Here is a 12,991-nt window from a genome sequence, read left to right as displayed (position 1 = left end):
GTAGCACCACATTTCGAAAGCTTCTATTCTCTTCTTGTCCAAACTAGTTATCGTCCATGTTTCACTTCCATACATGGCTACACTCCAAACAAATATTTTCAGAAACGACTTCCTGATACATAAATCTATATTAGATGTTAACAAATTTCTCTTCTTCAGAAACGCTTTCCTTGCCATTGACAGTCTACATTTTATATCCTCTCTACTTCGACCATCATCAGTTATTTTACTTCCTAAATAGCAAAACTCCTTTACTACTTTAAACGTCTCATTTCCTAATCTAATTCCCTCAGCATCACCCGATTTAATTTGACTACATTCCATTGTCCTCGTTTTGCTTTTGTTGATGTTCATCTTATATCCTCCTTTCAAGACACTGTCCATTCCGTTCAACTGCTCTTCCAAGGCCTTTGCCGTCTCTGACAGAATAACAATGTCATCGGCGAACCTCAAACTTTTTACTTCTGCTCCATGAATTTTAATACCTACTCCAAATTTTTCTTTTGTTTCCTTTACTGCTTGCTCAATATACAGATTGAATAACATCGGGGATAGGCTACAACCCTGTCTCACTCCTTTCCCAACCACTGCTTCCCTTTCATGCCCCTCGACTCTTATGACTGCCATCTGGTTTCTGTACAAATTGTAAATAGCCTTTCGCTCCCTGTATTTTACCCCTGCCACCTTTAGAATCTGGAAAAGAGTATTCCAGTCAACATTGTCAAAAGCTTTCTCTAAGTCTACAAATGCTAGAAACGTAGGTTTGCCTTTTCTTAATATTTCTTCTAAGATAAGTCGTAAGGTCAGTATTGCCTCACGTGTTCCAACATTTCGACGGAATCCAAACTGATCCTCCCCGAGATGCGCATCTACCAGTTTTTCCATTCGTCTGTAAAGAATTCGCGTTAGTATTTTGCAGCTGTGACTTATTAAACTGATAGTTCGGTAATTTTCACATCTGTCAGCACCTGCTTTCTTTGGGATTGGAATTATTATATTCTTCTTGAAGTCTGAGGGTATTTCGCCTGTCTCATACATCTTGCTCACCAGCTGGTAGAGTTTTGTCATGACTGGCTCTCCCAAGGCTGGCAGTAGTTCTAATGGAATGTTGTCTACTCCGGGGGCCTTGTTTCGACACAGGTCTTTCAGTGCTCTGTCAAACTCTTCACGCAGTATCGTATCTCCCATTTCGTCTTCATCTACATCCTCTTCCATTTCCATAATATTGTCCTCAAGTACATCACCCTTGTATAAACCTTCTATATACTCCTTCCACCTTTCTGCCTTCCCTTCTTTGCTTAGAACTGGGTTGCCATCTGAGCTCTTGATATTCATACACGTGGTTCTCTTCTCTCCAAAGGTCTCTTTAATTTTCCTGTAGGCAGTATCTATCTTACCCCTAGTGAGATAAGCTTCTACATCCTTACATTTGTCCTCTAGCCATCCCTGTTTAGCCATTTTGCACTTCCTGTCGATCTCATTTTTGATACGTCTGTATTCCTTTTTGCCTTCTTCATTTACTGCATTTTTATATTTTCTCCTTTCATCAATTAAATTCAATATTTCTTCTGTTACCCAAGGATTTCTAGCAGCCCTGGTCTTTTTACCTACTTTATCCTCTGCTGCCTTCACTACTTCATTCCTCAGAGCTACCCATTCTTCTTCTACTGTATTTCTTTCCCCTATTCCTGTCAATTGCCCCCTTATGCTCTCCCTGAAACTCTGTACAACCTCTGGTTCTTTCAGTTTATCCAGGTCCCATCTCCTTAATTTCCCACATTTTTGCAGTTTCTTCAGCTTTAATCTACAGGTCATAACCAATAGATTGTGGTCCGAGTCCACATCTGCCCCTGGAAATGTCTTACAACTTAAAACCTGGTTCCTAAATCTCTGTCTTACCATTATATAATCTATTTGATACCTTTTAGTATCTCCAGGGTTCTTCCACGTATAAAACCTTCTTTCATGATTCTTAAACCAAGTGTTAGCTATGATTAAGTTGTGCTCTGTGCAAAATTCTACTAGGCGGCTTCCTCTTTCATTTCTTGGCCCCAATCCATATTCACCTACTATGTTTCCTTCTCTCCCTTTTCCTACACTCGAATTCCAGTCACCCATTACTATTAAATTTTCGTCTCCTTTCACTATCTGAATAATTTCTTTTATTTCATCGTACATTTCATCAATTTCTTCATCATCTGCAGAGCTAGTTGGCATATAAACTTGTACTACTGTAGTAGGTGTGGGCTTCGTATCTATCTTGACCACAATAATGCGTTCACTATATCTGTTTGTAGTAGCTTACCCGAATTCCTATTTTCCTATTCATTATTAAACCTACTCCTGCATTACCCCTATTTGATTTTGTGTTTATAACCCTGTAGTCACCTGACCAGAAGTCTTGTTCCTCCTGCCACCGAACTTCACTAATCCCCACTATATCTAACTTTAACGTATTCATTTCCATTTTTAAATTATCTAACCTACCTGCCCGATTAAGGGATCTGACATTCCACGCTCCGATCCGTAGAACGCCAGTTTTTTTTCTCCTGATAACGACGTCCTCCTGAGTAGTCCCCGCCCGGAGATCCGAATGGGGGACTATTTTACCTGCGGAATATTTTACCCAAGAGGATGCCATCATCATTTAATCATACAGTAAAGCTGCATGTCCTCGGGAAAAATTACGGCTGTAGTTTCCCCTTGCTTTCAGCCGTTCGCAGTACCAGCACAGCAAGGCCGTTTTGGTTAATGTTGCAAGGCCATCAGTCAATCATCCAGACTGTTGCCCCTGCAACTACTGAAAAGGCTGCTGCCCCTCTTCAGGAACCACACGTTTGTCTGGCCTCTCAACAGATACCCCTCCGTTGTGGTTGCACCTACGGTACGGCCATCTGTATCGCTGAGGCACGCAAGCCTCCCCACCAACGGCAAGGTCCATAGTTCATGGGGGTAAGACAGGGGTAAGACAGAGATTTAGGAACCAGGTTTTATATTAAAAAACAAGAAATCCGCCTCGACTGCGAAAAAAGCACCTAATGTTTACCTAGGTTTCGGCATATATAACTACACCTTCTTCAGAACAATAACACATATTAACCAACGACTGCTGACGCGCTGCAGTGTTCAAGGTTATTAACCAGGTTTTAAATTGTAAGACATTTACAGGGGCAGTTGTGGACTCTGACCACTATCTATTGGTTATGAACTGTAGATTAAAACTGAAGAAACTGCAAAAAGTTGGGAATTTAAGGAGATGGGACCTGGATAAACTGAGAGAACCAGAGGTAGTAGAGAGTTTCAGGAAGAGCATAAGGGAACAACTGACAGGAAAGGGAGAAAGAAATACAGTGGAAGAAGAATGGGTAACTTTGAGGAATGAAATAGTGAAGGCAGAAGAGGATCAAGTACGTAAAAATACGAGGGCTAGTAGAAATCCTTTGGTAACATAAGACATATTGAATTGATGAAAGGAGAAAATATAAAATTTTCTAAATGAAGCAGGCAAACAGGAATACAAACGTCTCAAAAATGAGATCGACAGGAAGTGCCAAATGGCTAAGTAGGGATGGCTAGAGGACAAATGTAAGGATGTAGGGGCTTATCTCCCGAGGGGTAAGATAGATACTGCCTACAGGAAAATTAAAGAGACCTTTGGAGAAAAGAGAACCAGTTTCATGAATATCAAGAGTTCAGATGGAAACCCAGTTGTAAGCAAAAAAGGGAAACCAGAAAGGTGAATGTAGTATATAGATGGTCTATACAAGGGCAATGTTCTTGAGGACAATATTATGGAAATGGAAGAGGATGTAGATGAAGATGAATCTGGAGATACGACACTCGTGAAGAGTTTGACAGAGCAACGAAAGACCTAAGTCGAAACAAGGCCCCGGGAGTAGACAACATTCCGTTAGAACTACTGACAGCCTTGGGAGAGCCAGTCTTGACAAAACTCTACCACCTGGTGAGCAAGATGTATGAGACCGGCGAAATTCCCTCAGACATCAAGAAGAATGTAATAACTCCAATCCCTAAGAAAGCAGGTGTTGACAGATGTGAAAATTGCCGAACCATCAGTTTCATAAGTCTAAGCTGCAAAATATTAAAGCGAATTCTTTACAGACGAATGGATAAACTTGTAGAAACTTACCTCGGCGAAGATCAGTTTGGATTCCGTAGAAATGTTGGAACACGTGAGGCAATAATGACGTTACGCTTTATCTTAGAAGAAAGATCAAGTAAAGGCAAACCTACAATGCTAGCATTTGTAGACTTAGAGAAAGCATTTGATAATGTTGACTGGAATTCTCTCTTTCAAATTGTAAAGGTGGCAAGGCTAAAATACAGGGAGCGAAATGCTATTTACAATTTGTACAGAATCCAGATGGCTGTTATAAGAGTCGAGGGGCATGAAAGGTAAGCAGTGGTTGGGAAGGGAGTGAGACAGTGTTGTAGGTTCTCCCCACTGTTATTCAATCTGTGTATTGAGCAAGCAATTCAATCTGTGTATTGAGCAAGCAAGAAAAGAACCGAAAGAAAAATTCGTATTAGGTATTAAAATCCATGGAGAAGAAATAAAATCTTTGAAGTTCGTCGATGACATTGTAATTCTGTCAGAGACAGCAAAGGACTTGGAAAAGCAGTTGAACGGAATGGATAGCTCCTCCAAAGGAGGATATAAGATGAACATCAACAATAGCAAAACGAGGATAATGGAATGTAGTCGAATGAAGTCGGGTGATGCTGAGGGAATTAGATTAGGAAATGAGACACTTAAAGTAGTAAAGGAGTTTTGCTATTTGGGGAGCAAACTAACTGATGATGGTCGAAGTAGAGAGGATATAAAATGTAGACTGGCAATGGCAAGGAAAGCTTTTCTGAAGAAGAGAAATTTGTTAACATCGAGTATAGATTTAAGTGTCAGTAAGTCGTTTCTCAAAGTATTTGTATGGTGTGTAGCCAAGTATGGAAGTGAAACATGGACGATAAATAGTTTCGACAAGAAGAGTGTAGAAACTTTCGAAATGTGGTGCTACAGAAGAATGCTGAAGATTAGATGGGTAGAATACATAACTAATGAGGAAGTATTGAATAGGATTGGGGAGAAGAGAAGTTTGTGGCACAACTTGACCAGAAGAAGGGATCTGTTGGTAGGACATGTCCTGAGGCATCAAGGCATCACCAATTTAGTACTGGAAGGCAGCGTGGAGGGTAAAAGTCGTAGAGGGAGACCAAGAGATGAATACACTAAGCAGATTCAGAAGGATGTAGGTTGCAGTAGGTACTGGGAGATGAAGAAGCTTGCACAGGATAGAGTAACATGAAGAGCTGCATCAAAACAGTCTCAGGACTGCAGACCACAACAACAACAACAATATCACAGACGAGCGTACGCGTAAGCGACACGACGCGCGTGATTGTTGATGATGCGGAAGCCGAATGACAGAACGGAAATCCTTACGCTGGTCTCACATATAGATACCTGGTAATAGTCCTCCTTGTCACTAGTAATGGTATAACACTGTTCGTAAGGTTAATTTTTCAGTTCTCAGTTCTCACTTCTATGAGTGTGCATGTAACCGTCACGGCGCGGCTTATGGTTGATAATGCGGAAACGCGATGATCGAACGCACTACTCACGCTCGCTACAAGACACTGGCACTTGCCTGCACTCTTTTATGGTAACTATATTTTACTGATTCACGTCAGTTCATTCTGGGAGACCGAACACGGCGCGGATGATTGTAGCAACACTTCAACCTCCATGCTAACAATGTCTTTCACATGCAGAGCTACTCACAACACCACGTAACAGTTCCCTGTCCCCCTGCACCACTCTCTACAGACGCGGGTGCCCACAAAGATACTCCACAACTAAGCCAGCGATATGACAATACAGTTACAGGAGGAGATGATGGTATGTTATGGGTGTGATTTTCGTGAACTTTACGGTTAGGGAAACGGTGAATGCGGGAGGACATAATCACGTTTTACAGCATTGTCCACAGGCACTCACTAGAGCAACAGTTCAGGGCATGACTATGCACCCAGTTATAACGCACCATATGTGACGTATCGGTCGGTGGCCAATTTTTCTTTCTTTCTTTCTATTTTTTTTTTCTCTTTGAATCAACAGTCTTCTGACTTGTTGGAAGTGACCCGCCAGAAATTCCTCTACTGAGCTAACCTTTTCATCCCAGAGTACCAATCGTACCCTACATCCCAACCTACGTCCTCAATTATTTGATGGATATATTTCACTCTCTGTCTTCCTCCACAGATTTTACTCTGTAAAGCTCTCTGTAGTATTGTGGAAGTTATCTCATGGAATCTTAGCAGATGTCCTTTAATTTTGTCCCTTCTTCTTGTCATTGTTTTCCATATGTACCTTTCGTCGTCGATTTTACAGAGAATATTCTCACTCCTTACTTGATTAGTCCACCTAATTTTCAACATTCGTCTGCACCATAACATATCAAAGGCTTAGATTTTCTTCTGTCCTAATTTCCGACAATCTATGTCTCACAACCATACGATGCCGTGCTCCAAACATACATTCTAAGAAATTTCTGACTCAAGTTAAGACCTACCTTTGATGCTAGCAAACTTCTCTTGGCCAGGAATGCCTATTTTACCAGTGCTAGTTTGCTTTATATGTCCTCTTTGCTCCGTCCACTATAGGGTATTTCGCAGCCTAGGTAGCAGAATTTCATAACTTCGTCGTCTTCGTGATCGAGAATTGTAATGTTGAGTTTCTCAGTGTTCCCAATTCTACTACTTCTCATTACTTTGGACTTCCTTCGATTTACTCTCACTCCATATTATGTACTCATTAGATTGTTCATTCCGTTCAACTTAACCTGCAATACTCCTTCATTTTGACTGAGCGTAGCAGTGTCACCCTTTCATCCTGAAATTTAATCCCACTGTTGAACTTTTTTCATCCCATACTTGAATTTTTCTTTTATTTCTTTCGTTGCTTCTTCGATTTACGTGCTAAGCACAAGGGAAAAAGACTACATCCCAACTTTTTTTTTCATCAGTCTTCTGACTGGTTTGATGAGGACCGCCACGAATTCCTCTCCTGCGATAACCTCTACATCTCAGAGTAGCACTTGCAACCTATGTCCTCGATTATCTGCTGCTAGATGTATTCCAATCTCTGTCTTCATCTACAGTTTTTGTCTTCTACAGCTCCCTCTTGTACCATGGAAGTCATTCCTTCATGTCTTAACACATGTCCTATCATCCCATCCCTTCTCCTCATCAGTGTTTTCCACATATTCCTTTCCTCTCCCTTTCTGCGCAGAACCTCCTCGTCCCTTACCTTATCAGTCCACCTAATTTTCAACATTCGTTTGTAGCACCACATCTCAAATGCTTCGATTTTCTTCTGTTCCGGTTTTCCCACAGTCCATGTTTCACTACCATAGAATGCTGTATTCCAGACGTACATTCTCAGAAATTTCTTCCTCAAATTAAAGCCGACATTTGATATTAATAGACTTGTCCTGAACAGGAATGCCCTTTTTGACATTTGAAGTTCTCTTCGCTCCGTCCGTCATTGGTTATTTTGTTGCCTAGGTAGCAGAATTCCTTAACTTCATCTACTTCGTGACTATCAATCCTGATGTCAAGATTCTCGTTTTCTCATTTCCACTACTTCTCATTACTTCCGTCTTTCTTCGATTTACTCTCAATTCATGCTCTGTACTCATTAGACTGTTTATTCTATTCAGTAGATCATTTAATTCTTCTTCACTTTCATTCAAGATAGCAATGTCATCAGCGAATCGTATAATCCTTTCACCTTGAATTTTAATTGCACTCCTGATCCTTTTGTTTCCATCATTGCTTTTTCGTCATACAGATTGAAGTGTATGGGCCAAAGGCTGCAATATTGTCTTACACTGCTGCTAATACGAGCAATTCGTTCTTGGTCGTCCACTCTTATTATTCCTTCTTGGCTGTTGTACATATTGTATATGACCCTTCTCTCCCTATAGCTTATCACGTAATTTTTTTCAGAATTTCGAACATCTTGCACCATTTTACATTGTCGAGCGCTTTTTCCAGGTCGACAAATCCTATGAACGTGTCTTTATTTTTCTATATTCTTACATCCATTATTAACTGCAACGTCATAATTGCCTCTCATGCCTTTACATTTCCTAAAGCCAAACTGATCGTCATCTAGCGCATCCTCAATTTTTTTCCATTCTTCTGTTTATTATTCTTGTGGGTAACTTGGATGCATGAGCTGTTAAGCTGATTGTGCGATAATTCTCACACTTGTCAGCTCTTTGCATCTTCGGAATTGTGTGGATGATGCTTTTCCGAAGATCAGATGGTATATCCCCAGACTTATACATTCCACACACCAACGTGAATATTCGTTTTGTTGCCACTTCCCCCAATGATTTTAGTATTTCTGATGAAATGTTATCTATTCCTTGTCCCTAATTTGATCTTAAGTCCTCCACAGCTCTTTTAAATTGTGATTCTATTACTGCATCCCTTATCTCTTCTAAATCGACTCCTGTTTCTTTTTCTATCACATCCGACAAATCTTTCCCAGCATAGAATCTTTCAATATATTCTTTCCACCTATACGCTCTCTTCTCTTCATTTAAAAGTGGATTTCCCGTTGCACTCTTAATGTTATCACCTTTGCTTTTAATGTCACGAAAGCTGTTTTGACCTTCCTATATGCCGAGTCTGTACTACCAACAATCATTTCTTTTTCCGTTTATTCACATTTTTCATGCAGCCATTTCGTCTTATCTTCCCTGCTCTTCCTATCTATTTCATTCCTCAGGGACTTCTATTTCTGTATTCCTGAGTCTCCCAGAACATTGTACTACTTCCTCTTTTCATCTATCAGTTGAATCATTTCTTCTGTTACCCATCGTTTCTTTGTACTTATGTTTTCCTTCCCAGCTTCTGTGATGACCCTTTTTAGAGATGTCCTTTCCTCTTCTACGGCACTGCCTATTGAGCTATTCCTTATTGCTATATCTATAACCTTAGAGAACTTCAAGCGTATCTCGTCATTCCTTAGTACTTCCGTATCCCACTTCTTTGCCTATCGATTCTTTCTCACTAATGTCCTAAACTTCAGCCTACTTTCACCACCACTATATTGTGATCTGAATCTGTATCTGCTCCTGGTTACACCTTACAATCCAGTATCTGTTTTTGGAATCTCTGTCTGACCATGATGTAATCTACGTGAAATCTTAACGTATCACCCGGCCTTTTCCAAGTATACCTCCTCCTCTTGTCCTTCTTGAACAGAGTATTCGTTATTACTAGCTGAAACTTGTTACAGAACTCAATTAGTCTTTCCCCTCTCTCATTCCTTGTCCCAAGTCCATATTCTCCTGTAACCTTTTCTTCAACTCCCTCCCCCACAACTGCATTCCAGTCCCCCATGATTATTAGATTTTCATCTCCCTTTACATACTGTATTACCCTTTCAATATCCTCATACACTTTCTCTGTCTCTTCATCTTCTGCTTGCGACTTCGGTATGTACACCTAAACTATCGTTGTTGGTGCTCACCTTACTGACCCCTACTATATCTAGATTGAGCATTTGCATTTGCCTTTTCAGATTTTCTACTTTCCCTACCACATTCAAGTTTCTGAAATTCCACGCCCCGGCTCGTAGAATGTTATTATTTCGTTGATTATTCAGCCTTTTTCTCACGGTAACCGCCAGCCTGGCGGCTCCCTCCCGGAGATCCGAATGGGGGTCTATTCCGAAATCTTTTGCTAAAGAAGAGATCGTCATGGCACTTCTTCAATTACAGGCCACATGTCCTATGGATATACGTTACTTGTCTTTAATGCAGTGGTTTCCATTGCCTTCTGAATCCTCCTGACATTCATCATTGCTGATTCTTCCTCCTTTAGGGGCAGTTTCCCACCACTAGAACAAGAGACTGCTATGAACATCCGTCCGCTCCTCCGCACTCTTTGACAAGGCAGAATGAGAGGGACTTCTTATGCCTGAAGTCTTTGGCCGCCAATGCTGATTATTAATCAAAATTTAAGCAGCAAACGGAATTCGAACCAGGCACCAAAGACGTTTTTGATTATGAATCAATGACGCTACACCTAGGCCACGGGTACAAACTCATCTCGTATAGCCTCTTAATCCGAGCACTTGTTCTTCGTCTTCTATTCCTTCGTTCCCTCTCGGTTCTAGTGCAAATTTTATACACTCGGATTTCCTATAGCTTATCACTATTTTTCTCAAAATTTCGAATATCCTGCACTATTTTACATTGTCAAGCGCTTTTTCCAGGTCGACAAATCCTATGGACGGGCCTTGATGTTTCTTCAATAATGCTTCGATTATCAGTCGCAACGTCAGAACTGCCTCTCTGATTGCTTTACCTTTCCTACAGCCAACTGATCGTTATCTATTAGACCCTCAATTTGCTCTTCTATTCTTCTGAACATTATTCTTGTCAGCAACATGGATGCATGAGCTGTTATGCTGATTATGCGATAATTCTCGAATTTGGCGGCTCTTGCTATTTTCGAAATTGTGTGGATGATGTTTTCTGATGGCAGGTCGCCAGTGTCATATAGTCTACACACCAACGTTAACACTTGTTGCGTTGCAACGTCCTCCAATGATGTTAGAAATTCCGACGGAATGTTGTCTACCCCTTCTGCGTTACTTGATCTTACGTCTTCCTAATCTCTTTTAAATTCCTGATTCTAATACTGGATTCCCTATCTCTGCTATATCGACTCCTGTTTCATCTCCTATTATATCATTAGAGAAGTGTTCTCCCTTATAGAGGCCTTCAGTGTACTCTTTCCACCTGTCTGCTCTCTCCTCTTCATTTAACTGTCAAATTCGCGTTGTACTCTAAATGCTACCACCCTTGTTTTTAATATTTCTGTACTTCCTTTCTCCATCGATCAACTGAAGTATTTCAACTATTATCTATAGTTTCTTCGCAGTTGCGCTGTTCATTATCGCAGTGTCTGTAACCTCAGAAAACTTCAACTTATATCTTCATTTCTTCGTACTTTCGTATCCCACTTCTTCGTTCACTGTGTCTTTCTGACTAGTGTCTTAAATTTCAGCCTACTCTTTATCATTACTAAATTCAGATATGAGTGTATATATGTCCTCGTTACGCCTTACAATCCAGTATCTGACAATGATGTAATCTAACGGAAATCTTCCTATATGTCCCGGCCTTTTCCAAGTATATCTTCTCCTCTTGTGATTCTTGAACAGAGTATTCGCTATAACTTGTATTTGTTGCAGAGCTCAATTAGTCTTCCTCCTGTATTATTTCTGTTATCAGGCCCACTTTCTCCTGTAACTTATATTCTACTTCTATTCCTGCAACGTCATTCCAATTCCCCATTATTATTAGGTTTTCATGTTCCTTTACGCAGTCTATTGCCTTTCAATTTGACCATACACTTCCTCTGTCTCTTTATCTTCGGCTTGCGACGCCGGTACGTACACCTGAACTATCTATGTCGGTGTTGGCTTGCAGTCGATTGTGATGAAAATAACCCTACCACTGAAAAGTGCCCAACATCTCGCTCTTGGCTGAGCCCTCCTATTCATAAGGAAACCTTCTCCTATTATACCGCTTTCTGCTGATATAATCCTACAGTTGTCTGACCAGAAATTCTTGTCTTCTTTTCACTTCACTTCACTGACCCCTACTATATCTTCATTGAGCATTTGCATTTCCTTTTTCAGATTATCTAGCTTCCTCGCCTCGTTCAAACTTCTGACATTCCACGCATCGACTCTTAGTATGTTATCCTTTCGTCGATTATTCAGGCTTTTTCTCATGGTCACCGCTTCTTGGCAGTCCCCTACCGGAGGTCCGAATGTACGACATTCCGGAATCATTTGCCAATATTAATATACCATCGTGACAGTTTTTCAGTAACTGAAAACATCCGACAATCCTGTGGATACGAATTATATGTCTTTAATGCAGTGATTTGCATTGCCTTCTGCATTCTTATGCGATTTGATCGTTGCTGATGCTTTGCTTTTAGCAACAGTTTCCCCACCCATACGGCAAAAGAGTGCCGTGAACCTCTATGCAGTTCTCCGTCCTGTTTGACAAGTCCGTTGGCTGGATGAGGGTGACTTGTTAAGCCTGAAGTCGCCGACCACCATTGCTGATGGTTTTCATTCAGCATTTAAGCCGTGACGAATTGATTACTAACCAAAGAAGCTACTCGTAGACAGCGTGTGCATCTGTGGACAACACTCTAGAAATAGATGGCCCGCGCCTATCCGCGACCTGAAACCAATGGAACACCTGTGTCATGAGATAAAATGACATCTCAATCCACAGACATTCTTACGCCTCATTGAAATTATCTCCAACGGAGTCCAAACCGTCATAGAGGCAAAGTGTGGACATAACCGACATCATATATCTACTAATAAGTGTTAGGTTGCTTCAGATCAGATAGTGTATTTCTAGAGTTGAAGTGAGCGTAATGGATACGTGGATAGTGTGATGTCACATTTGTGTTGTATGCCGATGAGTGAACGGAGGTGATGGAACCCGGTGCGGACACATAGTTTTCTCCTCAGGAAAAGCACCTAGGAGGTGGTCGTGTTTAAGGTCTCCATCCTACAGATGGACCACTATCAGTAGCGTCACATCCCTCCTCATTATGAGGTAGCAGAAAGGCTTATAATTTAACACAGGACACTGGCAATCAGCTACTTTACACAATCATATCTCTTACCGTTGCTGGCGAAATACCTGTAGTGAAACCTTCATTCCTCGCAACAATTCTAACGGGCTTATATCCGAGTCTAGCCATTGCACAAGCGGGATTTAAGCGAAATTGTATATGGAGACAGGTTGTATTCGGCTAATCTGGTCGTAATGGACTAATGAGAAAGTTAATGAAAAGCTTAACGAGCAGCACGCAAGTTCCCGAAGATTGGTGGATCACCCACACGATGAAATCC

At 41.0% G+C, this 12,991-nt stretch overlaps 1 protein-coding gene across 1 annotated transcript in view; it reads left to right on the top strand.

Annotated features, from left to right (window-relative positions):
• Positions 1 to 12,991, top strand: part of LOC126336890 (glutathione S-transferase D5-like) — a 72,367-nt gene that overhangs the window by 43,598 nt on the left and 15,778 nt on the right. The gene's annotated exons all lie outside the window — the stretch shown is intronic.

This window comes from Schistocerca gregaria, chromosome 2 (genome assembly GCF_023897955.1).
Source record: "Schistocerca gregaria isolate iqSchGreg1 chromosome 2, iqSchGreg1.2, whole genome shotgun sequence".
NCBI lineage: Eukaryota > Metazoa > Arthropoda > Insecta > Orthoptera > Acrididae > Schistocerca > Schistocerca gregaria.
This window is presented reverse-complemented; position numbering and strand designations above follow the sequence as displayed.